Genomic DNA, 20,938 nt, shown 5'->3' with positions numbered 1-20,938 from the left:
TAAAGGAAAACATTTACTTGGATGGCTTACAGTTTCAGAGGTTTAGTCCATTATCATCATGGCTGGACACGGTGTCATGCAGGCAGATATGGTGCTGGAGAAGGAGCTGAGAGTGCTACATCTTGATTCCACAGTCAACAGAAAGTGAACTTTCACTAGGTGTAGCTTGAGCACAGAGGACCTCAAAGCCCACTCCATACTTCCTCCAACAAGGCCACACCTACTCCAACAAAGCCACACCTCCTAATAGTGCCACTCCCTATGACCTTATGCGGGCCAATTACATTCCAACTGCCACACTGAGTGAGTATGTGTGTGTTTTACAAGGAATGTGTCATGTAATTCTGGGAGCTGGCAAGTCCAAAATCTGCAAAGCTAATGCCCTGACTCTAACCCTATGAGGGAAAGTTGCCAGGAAACTAGGAAGAGTCTCTGTCCCAATTCAAAGTGCTTCTAGAGAATTCTTTCTTATGTCAGAAAGGCTCAGAGTGTTCATTCTATAACAGTGTGACTTGTAAACATCTAACACCATCCAGATTATACAGACTGTAGCAGCAACTGAGGCCAAGTACCGCCCCTGCCCATCCCCCAGGTCTGTTAAACTGTGTGTCAGGAAACTCTCCACATCTTCTGGTTTATATCTCTAACTATAAGATCGCCAGAGGCACAGGTAGAGACCAGATAGAAAGTGGGTTCAACTGTCAACATCCATTTCCAGGCAGTGGTGGCACACGCCTTTAATCCTAGTACTCCAGAGGCAGAGGCAGGCGGATCTCTGTGAGTTCGAGGCCAGCCTGGTCTCCAAAGCGAGTTCCAGGAAAGGGGCAAAGCTACACAGAGAAACTCTGTCTCAGAAAAACAAAAACAAAACAAAACAAACAAAAACAAACAAAACAAAAAAAGATGTGCTCCACCATGCCCAGTCTAAATATGTTTTTTAAAAGATTGAAATTAATGAAGACAGTTTGCTTGACTCAGTCTACTAATTTAAATCTAAAAATACTCTCATGGAGACACCCAGAATGGCACTTGCATCCCATTCAAGCTGACACATAATGCCAACTCCCCTAGTAGAAGTCCACAGCTACTTGCCGACAATCCTCTCCCACCTGCCTTTAATGCCCCTGCGGCTTCCGACGGCTGGCCTCACTCCTCCACACTCAGAGCTGGGTCTGACACCTCCTGGACACCCTCAATAACACAACACCCCATGCTGCCATGCACCATGCTCAAGAGGAAACCTGTGGTGGGTGACCCCAAAAGAGCCTGATCGGCCCATTTCTCGCTAGCCCTGACTTCCAGCTCAGCTCTCACCTGAATTATGGGAAGGCACCCACCTGTGTGCAGGGGCATCCCTGCCAGCCATTCTCCAAGGGTGGTTACAGTGTTTTATCAACGTCCCAACCCAAACCTTCTGCAGCTGGGCACCAGCAGACACTGTCGAGCTGGTAAAGACCCTTCCAACGTTATTAGGAATTGCCTGATATTGTGGTTATGCAGTTTGTTCTTATCCTCGGATGATGCAGGTACAAGCATTAAGAAGTGTGTTACAGCCAGGCAGCATTGGTGCACCCCTTTAAGCCCAGCACTTGGGAGGCAGAGCCAGGCGGATCTCTGTGAGTTCAAGGCCAGCCTAATCTACAGAGCGAGTTTCTAGGACAGCCTCCAAAGCTACACAGAGAAACCCTATCTTGAAAAAAAGAAGAAGAAGAAGAAGAAGAAGAAGAAGAAGAAGAAGAAGAAGAAGAAGTAGTAGTAGTAGTAGTAGTAGTGTGTTACAGGCTCTACAACTATTTCCAAACAGTCAAACAAAAGCCAATCCACAGAGAGAAGGGACAGACTAAGAAACACAAATGTTAAGACTGTTTCTATTCCAGGTCCGAGCTCTGTCCTGATGTACCACCCACAGCCAACTCTCAAGGTTCCTCTCATCCTCTTCCAGCACAGGGGTGGAAGATATTACCACCTCCCCGTGCCACCCTGCCCCACTCTGTACCTCTGATGATTCCCCATCCTCCTCTCTCACCTCTCCACTCCCTAGCACACTGCCAGTGTGAGAAACAGCAGGTTGATTGTGTCCTGACCAGTCCCTGAGCGATGACCCTGTCCACTCCCTACGACCTGAGAATTCAAGGAATGCAGCCCAGACTGCATTCTCTGCTGGGATCCTGAGGACCCTGGCATCCACTTCAAAGTACCTCTTTCCACGAACTATTAAGTAAGTCTGTTTCCCCATCTTGTACTGTCTAATACAGTCACAGTCGGCCTGACTGTTATTTAAGTCATCCGTATACAACAAAAGCATGGAAACCATCACACACCAGGACAAAGAGAAGCAGTCTGGTCTGCCATTAGCATAGCTCACCCACGGAACATCTCTCCGAGCAGCTGAGTTTGCAGGCTCAGGGAAATCACTGAAAAGACCAATACCAGCTCATCCAGATTCTTCTGAAAAGCTAATGTCATCTTTGATCACATTCTCACAAAGAGACAATTATGACAGCTCTTCACATATTACCTCATTAAACACAACAATGTTAGAGGGTAGGTATTGTTAGCCCCACTTTATAGATAAGAAAGCCAAGGCTCGGAGAAACTATGATTTGTCAGTGGCCACACAGCCGTGTACAGTCAGAAAGGGAAATAACCCTAAGTCTATTTGATTCTGAAGCCACAATCTTACTTGCCTCCTTGATGACTGCTAAATGTGTATGCCTAAGAACGCTGACTAAGGCTGGGGGTAACCCAGCATTAAGAGGACTGCCCAGCATGTGCAAAGCCCTGAATTCAGTCCCCAGAACAAAAAAACAAAAACAAAAACAAAAACAAATTGCTGACCAGATCATGACTAAGGACCCCATCCATAAAGAACTCTCCTGGAGCTTATGGAAGAGCAGGCTCAGTCACTGATACACATACTTCACTGGATTGTTATTCATAACTTAGCCAGAAATCCTTGCTCTCCATGCCTTTCTGAAATACAAGGGCATTACAGCACCCTCTCACATAGAACTGGAAAAAAACATTCAGACTAATGTCAATTACACAAGAGGAGGAAAAAAAAAAAAAGAAGTGCTTTTTTAAAAAAAAAATCTTAAGTCAGGTGGTGGTGGTGCACACCTTTAGCCCCAGCCCTGGGAGGCAGAGACAGGCAGAGACAAGGCCAGCCTGGCCTACAGAGAGAGTTCCAGAAGAGTCTGGGCTACACACAGAAAAAAAATCTTACTGAGTGGTAGGATGACTTAGACACAGGCCTCACAGCCTGAGTTCAAAGCCTGGATCCCACAAGGTGGCAGGAGAGAACCAGTTCTCAAAGGTAGTCCTCTGACCTCCACACACAATTTACAAAATGGATCTGGTGGCATATCCCTGTAATCCAGCACTCAGAAGGTCAAAGTCCAGCCTAGGCCACATAGCAAAGCCTACATTATCCAAGATCCTGTCTCAAAACAGAACAAAACCAACTTACAAAACTTAAAAGAGAATATGATCTATTAAAGGAAGGGGGGACACAAAGGGAACCTCCTGGCTGCCAAATATTATTCCTGGTACAGGTGCTAAGAAGAAGGGGCCCAGCCCATGTAAGCTCACTGCCCTTTTCCCTAACCTGTGTCCTCTCACAGGGCACCTAAAAATAATTGGAAAAAGTCATACATTTAAAAAGATAATGGAACGGCAGGGAAAAAATAACCCAAAATTATGCCCGATTGAGCACTGATAAAAGCTAAATTAAGCCTGCATCAGCCATTTTTTAAAAATATGCAATTAATCTTCTTGATGGAGAAAAGTTAAAAAACAGGAATGGTGTGCTCCCTGCCCCCGCCCACCCCAGGGCTCCATCTGGCATATTTATGTTCTCCCAGCAAGCCGCCTCCCCTAGTCCCTCTCCCACAGAACGAAGGTCAGCCCAGCCTCCCTCCATTCCCCCTGGCACAATCTTCAGTCCCAGCTCTGTGCCCATCCCTGTGGGAGGTGGTGATGCTGGAAATGAATCCTGGGGTTTGACCGTGCCAGGCAACCTTTTACCACTGAGCTGTTCCTAGCTCCTGATTAGCAGGTAAACTAATCAGTCTCTTTCTTTCGGAATTCCCATGTGCCACCCAAGGATATTTCACACTTTATCCTTCCCTTTCTTTGGCCCCCACTACCTTATACCCAGAGGACAGGTATGTGATAGTAAGGACTTCAAATGAGTCCCAAGTGCCATCACAGGGAGAATGGAGAGATAAAACCGGATCCAGGCAGACCATGGAAAATCATTCTGTAATAAAAAGAACGAAGTGCCGACTTATGCTACCACGTGTGAACCTTGAGCAAGGCGTGCAGGACGCAGGAAACCAACAACAGAGAGCTACATAACGTATGATTGATTCCGTCTCTATGAAATGTTCAGAATTGGCAAATCTACCGAAAGCAGAGAACTAGTTGCATAGCGCAGGGAAAAGGGAATGGACTGGGGAGGGGCGTTGCCTGCTAACGGAGATTTTTTTTTTTTTTTTTTTTTTTAAGGCACGGTATTCTAAAATAGACAGTGGTGGTAGATGTACAACTGCGCACATTCTAAAGGTTATTAAACGTGTGCACTTTAAATGGGCACTGGCCGGTAACCCCAGTACACGTGGGAGGCTGAGGCAGAAGGATCAGGAATTCAAGGTCAGCCTGGGTTACATAGTGCAGAAACCAGTGATCCCAGTTACTCCTGATAACAGGGTGTTCTCATAGACCGACTGAGAGCAGAGGGACACGTCTGCTCTTGGAAAACCACAGAACCCAGGCTGCCAAGGCCGAGTGCGGATGCCAGCAGCACATGGCGGAGACCCGGCTCCCTGCATCCTCCTAGCCTGCATCTCGGCCTCCCACGCTCCTCCGCGGCGCCGGGACTAAGCCTGCGACAGGTGCCGCCGGCTCTCGGGGGAAGCCCGGAGCACCCACAGATCGCCCCCAGGGCTTCCACAGATCCCGGCCCTGCCGGCAGCCTCGGTAATCCCCAGCCCGCCCCCGCCGCCCGAGTCCCCGCCCTGGGCCCACGCAGCAGGGCTCACCCGCCTTCCGGGCGGACGCCAACTCGAGGCACCGCGAGCGACGAGTGCGCCTGCGCAGCGGAAGCCAGCGCAGCCCCCCGCCCCCGCCCCCGCCCCCGCCCGGTACCCGAGCGCCCTCTGCCGGCCGCCGGCGGGACTCGGGGTCCTACTGGGTGCGGGCATCCTGATCCGACCCCACCCAGTTGGCCTTACCCACAGCCTTCTTTCCCTTGTTTTCCTTACTACCCTGGAGACAAGCCCTGGAGGCAAGCTCTTCCTCATAGTCCCAAGAATGGATTGTGCTAGAACATTAGGGGTGCTCAAGATCTTTGTAAAGGCTTCTTGGAGGACTTGTCCTAAACCTCTCGTGTTGATGACAGGAATTATGTTTGGAAGGGAGTCTGCATTTTGAGTCGCTTCATCAAATTACAGTCCCACAACACCTGTCAGAAGAATACATATGACAGTAATAGGCATGCTTCTTTTCAGACTCAGCTATAATTATAATTGAGGGAAAGAATACGGAATCTTAACTCACAGCTACTGCCAGAATCAGTCTTTGAAAACGAAATAATGCTGTTTCATTAAATGGGTTCTCCCTACTCGCGCATGTTTAAAGTCAGAATGCTTCTCTGAATTGATTTAAATACAAGTTTTATATCCTGAAAGAAATAAAGATGAGTCTTTATCGGGAGACAAACGCCCTGTTCAATGAAGCTGCAAGCTTCTCCGGGCTGCTGTGTGAAAGGCAGTGAGGGGACCATTGGATAACGTTGCTTCTCTCCGCGTCTCTCTTCTCTGGGGCTTTTTAAACCTGTCTGCAAGGAAAAGCCTGATTTCCTTACACACGCTCCTTGTGTAGCTGCTTTACCAAGACAATTTCTTATAATGTCTTTTTTTCTTCATTTTTTTTTTAAAGAAAACACTGCTGTCTAGCAACACCCAGAAATTATTTTTCTTCCTCTTAGGAAGCAGGGGCTATTTCTTTACAGAACTTTTTCTTTTCCCTGTTTCTTCTTCAATTCTCTAGAATCCCCCTTTTCTTCCTCTTTACCTAACTACCACACTGTCTCAAACCAGTGTGGGAAGATTCCTCCCTGGAATACCCAGCTAATTACCTTCATTTATTTTCAATATGTAGACTTAGACCAAATATATCTGAAAAATCCAATCACACCCTCATAAATCAGCCCTCTTATTTACCCATGCATAATCAGGGCACATCATTAGTGCAGATCCAATCAATAAATCGTTATACTTTTAGAGTCCTGACTAGGAACACTCTGGACACCATTCCACTCTGGAGTTCAACAATAAGACCCTTTCCTGTTTTTAAGAAATTTCACAGTCTGTTCTCTCATCCCTGCTCCTTTGTTCCTAGATCTCCGTGTTCCTGCTTCAGAAGCTGGTTCTAATACCTAGAGCTCATAAAATATTTAAAGAGCAAGCTGTTAGCTCTACCTCCAAAAGCTCCACCTTCACGGCTCTTGTGTTACTTCTGTCTTTATAGAGATACAATATTTATCTTTCTCAAAAATTCCTTGAGGACAGCTAGGCAGCAAGAAGGAGGAGGAGGAGAAGAAGAAAAAAATTACCACAAGGAGAGCTGTGGGCAGCCTTTCTGCTACCAAGTCACAGTGGGAACTTCTTTGTGAGTCTTCTTAACTTGACAGGAACTTTAGATTTCTTTTCATTTCAGTAGTAGAACTAAAAAATTCTTACCAGTCCAAACAGTCACTAAAAAGTGACACCAGGTCCATGAGCTAATGGACACCCAACCATTCTTATCATGTCATTTGCTTCTGCATTGAAATTTCAGAAGCTGGACGCCCTCGTGTCAGGCTGCATGATATTTAAAGGTAAACAGAACTTTAAAGACCTTTTGCTTAAGAAATTTATCACTCGAGGGTTGGCTGTGCAGGAGATTCCTTCTCACCGGGCAATTTATCAAAACCAAACTTCTAAGAAGTACACAGCCACATTCTCTTGCTTTCTGAAATGTCATTTAGCCTGACAGTGGCAAGTTTGTAGCCACTCTGCAGAGAAGGAGGCAAGAAGTCTTTCAGTTTAAATTGATCTCCAGATTTTTGAAATTACGTTTATTTGCTTATTATTATGTGTGTACTTCAGTGGTATGTGTGGAGGTCAGAGGACAACCTGAGGGAGTTGGTTCACTTCCACCATGTGGGTCCAGGAAATCAAACTCAGGTCATCAGCCTTGACAGCAGTGCCTTTACCCACTGAGCCAGCTCCCTAGCCCCATTTCCAGATTTCAAAAAGAAATGATACATTTGCACGCTTTGTTTAAATCGGGTTATTGTCTCAAAGGTTGGCCATGTAAATAATTCAAATTAATTCATAAATATACAATGGATTTAATAAGCATGATAAAGACTTGAAAAAAATACTTAGGACCTTCGATCTGCCCTTACTCAGTCCCCCTCAGCTCAGATTTCTCTGAGCACACAGGATGAACACTACCTTGGTGTTCTCTTCTATTCAAAATATGCAAAGTTGCTATTTACTAGTTTGCAATTTGCATGACTCAAATTCTGCAAGAACACAGGGTGAGGGGCACAGGGTGACAGGTGAATGTGCCAAAAGAGATTACCAAGGCAAAAAAAATGGAAAAATCCAGTATACAGATCTTTGCCACCCTGGGTGTTGCAAAACATAGGTTTGTTAGTAAGACAATGAAAATATCAGGTGTAAAAGGTTATGTGAGAGCTAAGACATCTAGTGTCTTTTCCTCTGTAATTACTGGGTGGAAGAAGGGGATGATCAGAGATTCAAGATTTTTATAAAAAGGAGAAAAAGAGGGGAAAGGCGCAGCCATGACTATTCACAGCATACACTCTACAGGTTGGAGTCTAGTCTTTCAGGGCTTTAGTCTGGTGTTACTTTCGGTAGCACCATAAATGCAACGTGCATGGCTGGCACACACCATTTTACACTTCTGGTGTGGTCTGTAGTTATTTGTTGACGGTAGCGGCATGTGAAGCCACATAGAAAATTGGGCAAATGTCATCTCTGAATTTGAGTCTCCATTTTTTTGTCTGTTGAAAACGTGTCTCATGATTTAAGACTAAATTAACATATACACCCATGCCCACAATTTTTGTGTAAACTACATTTGAAATGGAATTTTTCATAAAAAGATTAAGTGTAGCCAGGCATGGTGATGCATGACTGTAATGTCAACACTAGGGGGCACTAAAACAGAATCATGAGTTTGAGACACCGCCAGGCTCAGAAGGTCTACTTTTAAATGACCTGCTTCAAAATGTAACTCTATTTCTACTAGTGACATGAAGAATCTTAAGATGACAACAAATAAAAATTCAATGCTGAGTCAGGCAGCGGTGGCACATGCCTTTAATCCCAGCACTCGGAAGGCAGAGGCAGGCGGATCTCTGTGAGATCGAGGCCAGCCTAGTCTACAGAGTGAGATTCAGGACAGGCACCAAAGCTACACAGAGAAACTGTTTCGAAAAAACAAAACAAATAAACAAAAAGAATTCAATGCCAGGGGCCTGGAGAGATGGCTCAGCATTTAGGAGCACTGACTGCTCTTCCAAAGGACCTAGAGTTCAATTCCCAGCACCCACATGACACAGCTCAGAACTGTCTGTAACTCCAGTTCCAGGGAATCTGGCACCCTCACATAGACACACATGCAGGCAAAACACCAATGCACATTAAAAAAAAAAAATAAATGAATCATTAAAAAAAACAAAAAGAGTTCAACTCCACAGTTCACCACAATGGAGGAAATAATTATTAAATAGAATTAGTTGGAGGAAAAAGGAAAGAGGAAGACAGGAAGGGGAAGGAATGAAGAAGAGACAGGAAGGAGAGAGAGAAGATGGGGAAGGAAAAAGGAGTTAACCTTGTCGATACTGTCCCAAAGAAAAGGGGCTGGTAAAGTTAAGTGAAGCTGCCAAGGGAAAAGAGAGACAGTGGGCAGTAGTGAGGGGAAACCATCCTTTGGTATAGCCAGCAAATAGGGTGTTCTGGTCAATCAAGATGTAGTTAATAGTTAACTGTCCACTTTAGCAAACATATAGTTTAGCAAACTATCATTAGTTCCCCAAGTCATTACAACTGCAGCCCTTTCATCTGGGCGCTCTTCCCTGCCCCTCCACCCCATCTTGTTTGAGGCAGGTCAAATCTTGTCTTTGTGTTATGATAGACCCTTTACTGGCTCCTTGGAGTTCTCTGAAGACAGAGGTCAAACTCCTGACTATGCCCTACAAGGCCTGTAGGGTTTGGACCTTCAAGTTTCACTTCCTCTTTCTAATCGTCTGCCACAGCCCTGTGACTTTTCAGACTTTCAAATGTGCCCTGTCTCTTCTGCCATTCTCCTTTACATCCCACCTCACAAATGCATCCTCCTCCCCTTCCCTGACACCCACACTCCTACACTGGAGCAGAGACCCACTCCCAGACAGTAAGTAGCCTGTACCTGCCTCCATGGCAGGCATCAGAGTTCATGACAATACATAGGTCAGTTTGGAATCCCCCAGAAGACACTGCGGCAAGGATTTGAGAGCACATAGTTATCTGGACAGGGATCTAGAAAACACCTAGTAGGTTCTGGAGAGATGGCTCAGAGGTTAAGAGCACTGACTGTTCTTTCAGAGGTCCTGAGTTCAATTCCCAGCAACCACATGGTGGCTCACAACCATCTGTAATGAGATTTGGTGCCCTCTTCTAGCCTGCAGTCACACATGCTGTATACATAATAAATTAAATAAATCTTTAAAAAAGAAAGAAAGAAAGAAAGAAAACACCTAGTAAAGCAGTGGAGACACGAGGCTAGGCAAAGACAGTCCACACAGAGTCCTGCCAAGCAAGGTAGTACCATGTCAGACTCCCTGCCTCCCTCTGGGAGCCAATGTGGGTAGTGCCCTGGAGTGTTTATGCGGCCATTCCTTTTAGTTACTGGTTGAATGATGCTCTTACTGACTCCCTGGTAGGGCTAGCCTGCCATGTTCTCAAGCAGACTCATAGTTGCTTGGGGCAGTGGAAAATCAGTCAAATATGGTAGAAGGTAAGTAAGGCTCAGGGGACGGGGCAAGGTCACTGGTGATTCTGCTAATCATGATAGTCATGCATGTACATTTATGTAAATGTACAGATTTAGTACATGCATATGTATACAGGTGTGTTTGTGTGATTATAGCCACAAGTCATAGTCACCTCCCAACTGCAGCTCCCTGAAAACAGAGCTGAGCAGCAGGGTCCCAGCCCATGTTGTACCACACTAAAAGCTCCCTCCCCACATCCTCAGCTCTCTACCCCACTCTGATTGACTCTATCGTCCTCCTCCAATCTGCCCCCAAGCAGATTAATGTTGAGAAAATTACACAACAGAGCTGATGGGTCTGACTTTAAATGCATCCTAGATACTTCCTGGGAAGAAAATGACTGCTTTTCAGAGCTCTCACACTTCACCTCCACCCTCACGCTCAGCTAACTGCCCGTGGGAAAGGTCAACACCGCCAGATGAGAATATCCCTCAGAGTTCTCAGCCTGTCTCCTTTCCTGTTCTGATGAGGCATATTGCTGTGTGCCTTTGACAACTCATCCCCCTGTGGTTCTCTTGGCTCTCTCCCTTGAGAGTTGTGAAAGTCTCTGCCGCTAGTTACTTCTGCTTCATCCCTAATTAATCTCCACACCGCCACTTGCTCACTCTAAGCAACAGACTGAAGAGGTCTAGAGCTTTATTTCTCAAAAAGTGATTTGTGGACCGGTGGGGTGAGCCTCGCCTTGGAGCCTGTTAGGAATGCAGAATCTCCACCCAGACAGCAGAATCAGAGTCCATGTTTTAACAAGAACCCCCGCCCCCTCAGATGGTTGCCAGGCATGCGAAAGTTTGATTAGCATTAAACCAGGGGTTCCCATTCATAAACAAATGAACCAAATGTCAGACAACTTTCTGAGTCCCCTGTTCCCCGTCATATGGATTCCTTTCTCTACATTCTATTGGAGCTATCCAACACTTGTAGACAGAGGGCCTGGCAGATATCAACCCATCTTCTAGGTTCTGAGGAGACAGAATAAATAAAGCATACATGGGAGCTGTGATTAAGAGCATGTGCTGTTCTTACCAATGACCAGAGTTCAGTACCCAGAACCCACTTTGGGCAGCTTACCACTGCCTGTGACTCCTGCTTCAGGGGACCTGACCCCCTCTTCTGGCTTTCAAGAGCAAATGCACCCACCAAGCACATACACCAACACAGACAAACACACACACATACACATAACTAAAAATAAGAATAAAATCTTTAAAAAATGAAAAAATAGAGACTAACGAGTTGTCCTGGCAGTTAAGAGCACTTGTTGCTCTTGCAAAGGGCCGGGGCTTTATTCTGAGCACCCACATGGCAGCTCACCACCATCTGTAACTCCGGTCCCAGGGATCTGATATCCTCTTCTGACCTCCACAGGCACCAGGCATGCACATGGTACAAATAAGTGCATGAAGGCCAAACACTCAAATATAAAATAATAAAGTAAATATTAAAAAATAAAATTAATAAATAAAGCATATGACCATTGTGCACGTTGTGTTGCAGGGGCTGGGAAAATGGGAGTAAGAATGAATATGAATGATAACTGACCTACAGTCAAATATAAGATGACAGTGTGGATCAGAGAGATGGCTCTGAGGGTAAAGACACCTGTTACCAAGCTGCGTTCAAGCCCTTGGGCCCACAGAGTGCAGAAGAACCAACTGCTGCAAGCTGTCTTCTAACCTGCACACACACACACACACACACACACACAGACGGTTTTTAGCAAAGGTGGTTAGCACCCAGTGGCTACTGTGTCACTCTGGGTATATGACATTTAGACAGAGATCTAAATGATAAGGAGCCACTCTACCCAGGGATGAAGAGCTGGCTCAGGGGGTACAGAGCACGAGGATCTGAGCTCAATTCCAAACACCCGCATTAAACCTGGAAAAGGCAGCCCAAGCCCAAGCACGAGTAGGCAAAGACAGGGTGTTTCCTGGGGCTTGCCGGTTAACCAGTCTAGTTAAACTGGTGAGCTCTAGGTTCAATGACAGCCTGATTCAAAAAGCAGGGTGAAAAGGGATTGAAGAAGATACCCAACACTAACCTCTAGCTTTGACATGCGTACATGTGTATGTACACACACACACACACACACACACACACACACATACTCACAAGCACACATACACTGTTACAGCTGTCCACACAGGCTTACCCTTCAGTCTTCTCTGCTCTGACCAAGACTTCCAGTGGCTTCTGTGCCTCGTAGGTCAAGGCCCCCTTTCTGCCCTTAGACTTTTCAGTAGCCCCTGAGTCACCTGACCCGACCTTCCTTCTACAGACACTGGAAACTAAGTCACTCTTAACTTGTAATTCTCTGACTAAAATAAAATGTGAAGACTTTAGTGGATAAAAAAGAGGGAAAGCAGAGAAGATGGGGGTGGGGAGTTTATTCAAGCATAAAAAGGCCTTTCCATTTTCTTAAAAATATCTTTTATTTTATGTCTTTCAGGGTTTTGTCTGTTTCAGTTTGAGTTAGTTTGGTTTTTTTTTTTTTTGTGTTTTGTTTTGTTTTGTTTTGTTTTGTTTTGTTTTGTTTTTTTGAGACAGGGTCTCATACAGTCCAGGGTGGTCCTAAACTCGCTGTACACTCCTGATCCTCCTGCCTCTACCTCCCTGGTGCTGGGATGGTAGTAGGCATGTGTCACCGTGACTGGCTTTTATCTGTTTTTTAAAATCCCTGTATTGTGGCTCTGTTATATCTGGAAGCGGGAGAGAGAGAGTTCTCTGACCCAGCCACAAAGGGCAAAGCTGGCCCCCACCTTTCACCTCTGCTCAGCTAGGCTTCCCAAGCTGAAACTCGGAGTAGCTGAGCAGGAAGGAGAGCCTGAGGAGGCTAGCGGGCCTCCCACAGCTCAGTGGTCTAAACCCACTCTCAAGCGCTTCCCCGTTTCCTGAAGGGCAGGCTGTGCAGGGAGGGCTGTGGGGTGTGGGGAGAACAAAATGACACTTGCTGGAAACCGCAGAACCTTCTCAGGGAGAAGGATGGATGGAGGTTATTATTAGCCAGCTACTGCTCAGAAATTCCCAATTCAGACCAAGGTGGTTTCAAGATAACTGTATATGTCCTACCACAGTGTGGGCTTCCTGCCCTCCTTAGTGCAGAACTGACTGTGCGCCCCTTCCGCGTCAGAACCCTTCACCTGAGTATTCCTTTTTCATTATTAAATATATTATTAGGGTTCATCAAGAGCATGTACCCCATCCACCCATGGATGCCTTCTGGGTACACACTGAAGCCTGATCCCAGGCACACAGCAGTGGTGGACTCATGCCTACCAGCACCCAGACACACCGTCCTAACCACTTAACGCATGGACTATGAAGCTCTCTGGCCCACTGGGTTCACTCCCAGGCAGCCCCTAGCAGTCTGCACCCACTGCCTATTTCCCTAGCAAAAGACGATAGAAACATCAGGAGATCTTTGTGACGTGTGAAAATCACGAGAATTTCCCATCTCAGTGGTCAGGAAGTTTTATGGGGACACAGCCACGCCCGTTCACTTCCATATGATCTAGAACTGCCTTTGTGACGCTGCAGCCTGCAAAGCCGCTTGCGGACGATCTGGCCCTTTCTATCAAGCCGTCATTCCTTAATCTATAGAAAGTGCTGCAATGTTTTAGCCTCGCCATCGAGGCTCAGCAAAGACCAAGATGGAGCCTGCCCCACCCTCACAGCCTACACCCCAGCAAACATCTTGTTCCCCAACTGAAATTTCTTCCCGTCCCACCTCTGTGTCTACTACCCATGTTCCTCTCATCTGTAAAGCACACCAGTGGTCTCCGTACACTTTTACGACATTTTCCCCCAACCTTCAAGCAGGCTGCCCTGAATCTCTCAGCTGTTAATTTATTTACCCACTCTTTTTTTTTTTTTTTTTTTTTTTTTTGGCTAAAATTCTTTCTGTACTGTCTCAGGACACACCATTTTCCTACTTTGCATTCTAATTATTTATGCACATGTTTTATTCCCCCTCTAGACTATAAACTCCTTGAAAAATGCATTGGCTCATTACAAAATTAGCATTCTGAGAACCCTTATTTGCATCACACATAAGATCTCTTGTCTTCAGCAAAAAGGAGTATACTTATGACACGTATAATTGTCACTTATCACACAAATCAATGATAATGGGGAGCCGGGGCAGGAGGGCTAATTAAAACCCACAGCAAATTCTTCAAAAATTCATCTTTGTCTCCCCTTCTGTCTCCACCAATACAATACAACTGGTTTACACGAAATCCATTCGCCTTTTATACTTGCTTTGTAGGTGTGCAACTGCAATGATCATCCTGCACTCCATCGGAACAAAAAGACCAAGAAAGTATAATCCAAAAACTGAAGCCATCACCAGTGGAACGGTAGGGAACTTTTGGAACACTCTTCCCAAGGAAGCTAAAATCCCCATTCCCAAGAAAGACTGGTGTAGATGCCATCTGGGTTTTTTTTATTTGCTTGTTTGTTTTCCCCAATACTGAGATTGGAACCCAGAGCCTTAGGCCTGCCAGCCCTCTATCACCATGCATCTGGAACTTAGACAGAAGACAATAAATCTTTAATATGTCCCTGATAGTCTGAATAACAAGTGAATTTAAAGTAATTTTCCCCCAGTTCTCTGCACATATGCTTCATTAGGCAGGTCCTATAGTCTACAGCCAACATTAATGCCATAAAAAATGATAAGGAAATAAAGTAAATATAAAGAAGAACCTGGCTTGCCAAAGCAACATACGCGTTTGGGATGAGCCTTTGCACCCATGACTAGTGCACACAAATATCGTGTTAAGCCCCTTCTCTTAATAGCCTCGTTTCTCACATGCTCTTCAGAGGGAAAAATGTGACGCTAATTTAAGATGACTTATCCTGCTAAGCGCATAAATAAAAAACAGTTCAGAATCCAGAACACGACAGAACTCCCCTTTCACGTCTAATTAAGTACTTTTAATTGGCAATTCAATTGGCAGACTGCATATTTGGGGCTGGAGAGATGAAGGCAGACTAGACCCCTAGTAAGATACAAATGAGGAGATGTGGGGCGTATCCAATCGCCTTATCACACGTGATGCAGAAATGCCATGTTAGGCAGGGGAAGAAAACCAACTACATCTGGGAAAGAATCAGCAGTGAGCAGGGCCAGTGCTAGAGGGTCTGATGGTGATTATAAAATGTCATTTAGAAAGATATTTACATTGTTAATTAGGCAATGAAGCTGATAACTGCTACTCTGTAAATTGTGCTAATTATCCCAGCGCCTTGGAAGGCTTTCTAATCAGCCAGATCAATAGGCTCCAGGTTTTATGCTAACAATGCGGTGTCACCTTCCTCTGGAAGGGTTTCCTTGCAGCCCACAGTCTGAGCCCAGGGAACCCCCCACCCACCATCCTGTGCAGCAGTCCTTTATCTGTCCAGTGGTAAAGCTCACTCCCATCCACCCTCAAGGCCCACAGCCACGGAACAAGGTTTCACCAGGTACTTCATTCATCTCCGTCAGTCGTTCAGGAAAGAGACCCAAGCCTTTGTGTTGCATGAAATTCTACTGCAGCCAAAGTCCTCTTGCTTCTGACAGAAAAGATCACCAATTCCTGAGGGCCATGAATCATGAGGGAGACCTGAGCTACATCTCTGCGGTTGACTTGGAGAAAGGCCACCATCAAGACAGGCTATCAGTTTGGTTCATTGAATGAACGTTTGGATTGGTTTTCAGTTAATCATCAGTTAGACTAGTCTTTTCTGTCAAAAGAAACACATTTTTATCTCCAAATCATTGGTCAACCTCACTAGTGCTGGACATCATGGAAAAGGATCAGGGAGATAGCTTGATAGGCAAATTGCTCCCTGGAAAGCACGGGGTCCTGAGCTGGGCTCCCAGCATCCACCTAAAAATGTGGGTGTGGTGCTGCATGCTTATAATCTCAGTATGGGGAGACAAAAATGGGTGAATTTGGATCTTGGGGCTCACCGGCCTGCCAGTCTAGGCTAATTATTGAGTTTGGGGCCAGTGAGTGACCCAGTCTCAAAAAAACAAGGTGGAGCCTGGTGATGGTGGTGGTGCATATCTTTAATCCCAGCACTTGAGAGCACATGAATCTTAAAGGTACTTATTAATAAAAACAAACTCAGGCCCTGGTACTGAGGTGAATGCTAGAGATCAGAGAGACAGAACAAGCCACAGCTATCTCACCTCGTTAGTTCCTCAGGTGATCCTGTTTCCTCAGGCTGGAAGTTTCTGAGTCCTCATCCAGAATGAATCTCAGCTAAACTGCTGCTCCAAAGCCTGAATGCTTAACCAGCTAAATGCTTACCTAGCTCTGATACCTGGTTTTCACGCCTTATATATCTTTCTGTTTTCTGCCATCACTCCCTGGGATTAAAGGCTCTCTTTCTGGGATTAAAGGTGTGAGTCACCGTGCCTGGCTATTTCCAATGTGGCCTTGAACTCACAGAGATCTGCCTGGCTCTGCCTCCAGAGTGCTGGGATTAAAGGCGTGTGCTACCACTGCCTATCCTCATGTTTAATATTGTGGCTGTTCTGTCTCTGACCCCAGATAAGTTTATTAGGGTGCACAATAGTTTGGGGAACACAATACCACCACACAGAGGCAGGCAGATCTCTGTGAGTTTAAGGCCAGCCTGGTCTATAGAGTAGAAAAACAAACAAATAAACAAACAAACAAACAAAAACACAAGATGATGGTTTATGAAGAACAACACCTAAGATATGCAAATGGCCTCTATGCACATACACGCTCATGCACATGTGCACACACATTCTCTCTCTTACACACACATTTGCACATGCCCATGCACACACATGCCCATGCATCCTAACAATAAGGGCTTTGATGTAAAAAATCATAAAGGCAGTCTAGTGGAGAGTTCAGCTGCCTCCTGGTCTGTCACAGGACCAAGAAGCATATAAGGGAAACCCAGCAGTAGTTCATCTACCTCACTGCATCCTGTAATTTCTTTCTTGGTGTTTTGTTTTGTTGGGTTTTTTTCTTGTTTTTTGTTTTTTGTTTGTTTGTTTGTTTTGTTTTGTTTTGTTTTGTTTTTGCAGGGGAAGGGGGTTTGTTTTTCTTTGGTTTGGGTTTTGGTTTGAGAGTATATCAATGTGTAGCCCCAGGTTGGGCTCAAATTTACAACCCTCCTGCCTCCACCTTCCAAGTGCTAGGATAAGGAGAATACAACACCACACCTGACACAACCCATAATTCCCATCTTCTTCCTCATCAAACAACAAAGAAGTCATCTGCTGCTGGCCAGGTGACCTGCTGCCACTGCTGTGATTTGCCTTTCTCACTCCCTGGTAGGTGTCCTGAAACAGGAAAGCCCTCACTTGGAAGGCAGCAGGGTTTGTCAAAAAGGAAAGAAAGGAGCTGGGTGTTGGGCAGAGTGTAGAATCAAGTCTACAAGTAACAGAGAGTTTGACTACAGGCAAAGGTTGTGGCTCAGGGCAGGCTTGAAGTGAAAAGCCACAGTGGGCATGGGGGCTCAGTTAGTGCTGAAAGCCGCTGGGCTCCACTTCTGAGCGGCAGAGTGCCTTCCGTGCTGGCTGCCCAGCCCCAGCAGGCAGAGTCTGTGAGTTCAAGGCCAGCTCCTAGGGGGCTGGGGGCCCCCTCCCCCCCACTTTGGGATGGGGCCAATTTGTTGGGCTGGTTCAGTGCTTTGATGTGTAAACTAATCATCCTTCATTGTGCTCTAATTAAACCTAAGTGGTGCAATGGATTTACTGTCACAGAGGCCAGGGCCCCTCTTGGGTGGGGGAGGGGGACAGCATCTGTTGAGAGCCATGAAGCCCCAGGAGCACGGAGAGGGAGGAAATGCCAGGCATGAATAGGAAATGAAAGGAGTTGGAAACCCTGTCCAGGTCCAGGATGCTGGAGAAAACGGAACAAACCAGCAGTCTGGGGAGTCAGAGCATCTCTTCCAGGGTGCGGTCCTCCCCCAGCATGGAAGTCTAGACATAACAAGCTTGGGTCAAGCGAACAACCACAAAGTGACCTTACTGTTTGCCATGGCAACATACCTCTCAGGCCAGCTGGCCTGTCACCAACAAAATGTAACCCAGTTTCACAAAGCAGAATGCAGGATTTTCATCTCCACATCCAAACCAAACGACCAGAATGTACATGAGGACAGTATCCAGAATCCAAAAACTGTTGATCTTTGAGATTGCTTCCTTCTGCCTCTGCCTGCTGTCAGTCTCTTTAAACTATGCTTTGTCTAGAACTGTCCACAGAGGAGTGGTCTTCACTGAAGCAAAGTCAGGGAAAGAGTGGAGGATCACAGTGGTGGTGAATCTGACATTGTGACATGTGTCCTGGGCAGAGTCTCTGGCCTCAGGTCCTACTCTTTCCTGGCTGCAAAGCCCAGGGTTGAGAATGTCTATGTCCTACTCTGTGCCATCTTTGGGGACCTCAACCCGAGAATGCAGATTGATTTATCTGCCTCAAGGTCATTGATACAGCCCACCCTATACAAAGAAGGTCAGCGGATAATGAACAAGAATGGTTCAACTCTTCACCCATGTGTTCACTCAGCAACTGCAGGTTGAATACCAGATAAGGGTCATGCCGGGAGAGCAAGGTTGTGTGAGTTACAGCCTCTGCCACAAAAGAACTCATAGCAGCAGAGGAAAGAGAAAATGAATGTGTGTGATTTTCTAATCTCACACACAGCTTTGTGATCACAGATGCCAAAAACCTGTGGATGCTCCAATCCTTTATATAAAATGCCATGGCATTTCCATATAACCCGCACATATCCTCTAGAATGCCTTAAATCATCTCTAGATTACTTGTAATACCCCATACAATGTAAATGCTATGTAAATACTTATTATTATTAGGCAATAGTGTCAAGAGAAATGTGCCCTTCAATCTGCGGTTGGTTGGATCCCGGGATGTAAGCCTGCAGATAGAGAGGACCAACTATAATTCAATAATAAATGTACCTCAGAAAGAAAAAAATAGGTCAAGCGTATCATGAGGAACTGTCTAGACACCTGCCTGTGGCAGTATAGCAAAAGGACACTAACATTTATTAACAGTCTTTCCAAATGCCAGGCATGATGTACAGACATTATCTTGGTCAATACTCACAACCACCCCATAAAGTGAACATTATTATGCCTCTTTTTTATAAATGAGCAAGATGAGATCAAAGTGTCTCTAATAAATGACATATGAAAGTGTGGCAGACACTCCACTTCTGTCTCTGCTCTCCCCATGCCCCTTTTTCTTCACTGTCTTTCTCTGGTAACAGAAAATTGAGCCTTGGATGGTTGCCTAGACAAACAGCACCTTCCCCAGTTTTGCTTGTAGCTTATGGGGCCACATGCCTAGGGCTCAGCGATGGATTGCCATTGATGTGATGGGGGCAGCGCACGCGCGGGCGTGTGCAGATGGACACACACACACACACACACACACACACACACACACACAATACGTGTGTGTATATATATATATATATATATATATATATATATTTTTTTTTTGTTTGTTTGTTTTGTTTTGTTTTTTTTGAGACAGGATTTCTCTTTACAGCCCTGGCTGTCCTGGAACTCACTCTGTAGACCAACTGGCCTTGAACTCACAGAGATCTGCCTGCCTCTGCCTCTGGAGTGCTGGGATTAAAGGTGTGTGCCACCACCATCACCAGGTTCCACCTTGTTTTTTGAGACTGGGTCACTCACTGGCCCCAAACTCAACAATTAGCCTAGACTGGCTGGCCAGTGAGCCCTAAGATCCAGATCCACCCGTTTTTTTGTCTCCTCATACTGAGATTATATGCGTGCAACACCACACCCAGCTTTATATGTGGATGCTGGGGGCCCAGCTCAGGACCCCATGCTTTCCAGGGAGCAATTTGCCTATCAAGCTATCTCCCTGATCCTTTTCCATGATGTCCAGTGAGGTTGACCAAGGGCTTGGAGACAAAAATGTGTTTCTCTTGACAGAAAGACTAGTCTAGATCTCCGCGGCCCTTACATATTACCCACAATTCCCTATTCTTTCTCTTTCCTCAAGCCGAGCAAGACGCCCAAGGGAAAGAAGTCCAAGGGGATGAAGGTGGCCCCGGCCCCGGCCATCATGAAGAAACAGGAGGCCAAAAAGGTGGTGAATCCTTTGTTTGAGAAAGGACCTAAGAACTTCGGCACTGGGCAGGACATCCAGCCCAAAAGAGATCTCACACGCTTCATCAAATGGCCCCACCACATTAGGCTGCAGCAGCAAAGGGCCATCTTCTATAAGCGGCTCAAAGTACCTCCTGCCATTAACCAGTTCCCCCAGTCCCTGGACCGGCCAACAGCTACCCAGCTGCTCAGGCTTGCCCACAAGTACAGGCCAGAGACGAAGCAGGAAAAGAAGCAAAGGCTGTTGGCCGGTGCTGAGAAGAAAGCTGCTGGCAAAGGGCATCCCAACTAAGAGACCACTTGTCCTTCGAGCAGGGGTCAAGACCGTCACCACCTTGGTGGAGAACAAGAAGGCTCAGCTGGTGGCGATTGCCCACGATGTAGACCCCCATTGAGCCGGTGGTCTTCCTGCCTGCACTGTGTCGAAAGATGGGGGTCCCTTACCGCGTCATCAAGGGAACGGCCAGATTGGGGTGCCTGGTCCACAGGAAGAAGACATGCACCACTGTTGCCTTCACACAGGTTAACTTGGAGGACAAGGGTGCTCTGGCTCAGCTGGTGTCAATTACAACGACAGATATGATGAGATCCGCCGCCACTGGGGCGGCCATGTCCTGGGTCCTAAATCTGTGGCTCGGATTGCCAAGCCGGAAAAGGCAAAGGCCAAAAAACTTGCCACTAAATTGGGTTAG

General features: G+C 46.1%; 1 protein-coding gene and 1 pseudogene across 2 annotated transcripts in view; one reads left to right on the top strand and one right to left on the bottom strand.

Annotated features, from left to right (window-relative positions):
* Lyrm9 (LYR motif containing 9) overlaps positions 1 to 5,089 on the bottom strand; it is a 14,470-nt gene extending 9,381 nt beyond the window's left edge. For both annotated transcript variants that reach the window (XM_036196543.1, XM_036196542.1), the window contains exon 1: positions 5,043 to 5,089. The gene's annotated coding sequence lies outside the window, so the exon portion shown is untranslated. The remainder of the gene's footprint in view (positions 1 to 5,042) is intronic.
* Positions 1 to 20,938, top strand: part of LOC118588712 — a 25,424-nt pseudogene extending 4,486 nt beyond the window's left edge.

Source organism: Onychomys torridus, chromosome 8 (genome assembly GCF_903995425.1).
Source record: "Onychomys torridus chromosome 8, mOncTor1.1, whole genome shotgun sequence".
NCBI classification, from domain to species: Eukaryota; Metazoa; Chordata; class Mammalia; order Rodentia; family Cricetidae; genus Onychomys; species Onychomys torridus.
Note: the sequence above shows the minus strand (reverse complement) of the source record. Positions and strands in the feature narration are given on the sequence as shown.